The sequence below is a fragment of the Sprattus sprattus genome (genome assembly GCF_963457725.1).
Source record: "Sprattus sprattus genome assembly, chromosome: 18".
Classification (NCBI taxonomy): Eukaryota; Metazoa; Chordata; class Actinopteri; order Clupeiformes; family Clupeidae; genus Sprattus; species Sprattus sprattus.
Genome location: NC_137916.1, coordinates 31646012 through 31648511, shown reverse-complemented (window position 1 = coordinate 31648511; position 2500 = coordinate 31646012). Strand labels below are relative to the sequence as shown.

Here is a 2500-nt window from a genome sequence, read left to right as displayed (position 1 = left end):
AGGGGGTTCAGGCTCTGGGCTCTGTTAAGCGCCGAGAGGCAATTGTATTGTTATGGCGCTATACAAATAAAATTGAATTGAATTGAATTATTGATGAAGTACAATTCTTTCTATTTTCTGAATGAACAAATCAGCATTTTCAAAATAAGCCATTGTTCAACCAACAAAGGCTGGGACTGATTCATGAACGAAGGTCCGATCCAAAAACACACAAGAACAGAACAGACAGAACACACACAGGTGCTTGAATGGGTTTGGAGGAGAGGAATGTTGTTTCTGTCTCGTACAGTAGAGTCTCTGAGGATGTCTGGCGTCCCCCCTTACTGACTTCATTCAGACTCCTGGGGTTAAACACATAAGACTGGAATAACATTACAGACTGGAGGATACACACACACACACACACACACACACACACACACACACACACACACACACACACACACACACACACACACACACACACACACACACACACACACACACACACAGGCTAAGGGGACAGAGAAATAGGGAAGGGTATATAAGAAGGGTATATAATTTATGTATATAATACAGGCCGTTTTTGTCCACAAGCCCTCTTACACATCACATTGTTTCTAATACTTCACAAGTTATACAAAAATAACCCCTTAGCGTGAGATCTTATAAGAGAGTTGACTGCAAGTGCACGCACACACACACACCCATACACAGAGAGAGAGAGAGAGAGAGAGAGAGATGGAGAGAGAGAGAGAGAGAGAGAGACAGAGATGGAGAGAGAGAGAGATGGAGAGAGAGAGAGAGATGGAGAGAGAGAGAGAGACAGATGGAGAGAGAGAGAGATGGAGAGAGAGAGAGAGAGATGGAGAGAGAGAGAGAGACAGAGACAGAGATGGAGAGAGAGAGAGATGGAGAGAGAGAGACAGATGGAGAGAGAGAGAGAGAGACAGATGGAGAGAGAGAGAGAGAGACAGATGGAGAGAGAGAGAGAGAAAGAGATGGAGAGAGAGAGAGATGGAGAGAGAGAGAGAGAAAGAGATGGAGAGAGAGAGGGAGAGAGAGAGAGAGATAATTATGATTAGCATATACATAACAACATATTCATTCTGTTGAGGATGAATGATAGATATAGAGAATTAGTTCATCCTGATAGGGATCCAGAAAGGGAGAAATAAAGCATAATAAAGGAGAATGGGACGGAGTCATGTTTGTGGGAGAGTCAAGAGGGGGAAAGAGAGATAGAACAGACAGAGAGAGAGAGCGAGAGAGAGAGAGGCAGAGAAATGGAATGAGAGAAAGATGGGGGTAAGGGAAAAGGAAGGAAGGGAGGGAGAGTTCGGGAGAGCCAGCCCCTCTTCTCTTTCCCGAGCTGACGGTCCAGACGACAACAAGCGGACGGCACAAGCAGCAGGGACAGGTACAGTTTGTGTGAGTGTGTGTGTGTGTGTGGGTGTTTGTATGTATGTGTATGTGTGTGTGTGTGTGTGTGTGTGTGTGGGTGACTGTGTGTGTGTGTGTGTGTGTGTGAGTGTGTGTGTGTGTGAGAGTGTGTGTGTGAGTGTGTGTGTGTGTGTGTGAGAGTGTGTGTGTGAGTGTGTGTGTGTGTGTGTGAGAGTGTGTGTGTGAGTGTGTGTGTGTATGTGTGTGTGTGTGTGTGAGTGTGTATGTGTATGTGTGTGTGTGTGTGTGTCTGGGTGTTACTGTGCATTCAAACAGAATTGCAGCTTTCTGGTATTCCGCACCAGCTCTGGCTCTTTTTTAACCGTTTGTGTGCTCCATTGCCATGATGTTAGGGGGTGATGTAGAATCTACTGTGTCTGAATGTATGCAACAACGTTTATTGGAACTGAACAGTCCTCACACAAATGAAGTAATACCTTTGCATTTCATTATTGTACTTGCATGTGTTGGTGGTTTGAACACAATGGGAATTTCGAGTCCCTACTGTGGGAACTACTTTACTCCCAAAATACTCTCTGAACTCTAGGACCCTCTACTGTAAAAAAGGGAAAAGGACAGAAAGAAAGACCTCAGTTGCCTGTGTCTCTCGGCAATGATTTTCCTCTAGAAACGTTCTGTCTGGGAATCGCTGGCATATTTTAGACATTCTACACGTCTCATAGGAGCATTTGTCCAAAAGAAACAGACACTCCCATGAAATGAAACCAGTTGAAATCAGGCACTGTCTCTATAGATTATAGCGTTTCCAGCGTTTTACAAGAGGCCGATGTTAGGTTCTGGATTATAGCGCTCAGGTCATGGTATTGTGACTGGAAAACACTCCAAGTTTCCATTAGGCCCACCCCGTAGAGAAGAGTAATACCTTCTGAGTGCGACTCCTGGAACACACCAGGACTGCAATCCTGTGCTCTATGCACCATAGCAACACACACACACACACACACACACACACACGATAGTAGCTAAAGATAGCCACGATGGCCAGACAAATTGCTAAGTGAAACCCGCGCGCGTCTCTGTGTTCTCTCAAACTCCAGCTCATTCCGTTTATGACGCT

The 2500-nt window shown here is 45.2% G+C and overlaps 1 protein-coding gene across 1 annotated transcript in view; it reads left to right on the top strand.

Annotated features, from left to right (window-relative positions):
* Positions 1–1373: 1373 nt before the first annotated feature.
* Positions 1374–2500, top strand: part of LOC308379949 (complement C1q tumor necrosis factor-related protein 6-like) — a 9421-nt gene continuing 8294 nt past the window's right edge. The window contains exon 1 of the mRNA XM_080857223.1: positions 1374–1399. The gene's annotated coding sequence lies outside the window, so the exon portion shown is untranslated. The remainder of the gene's footprint in view (positions 1400–2500) is intronic.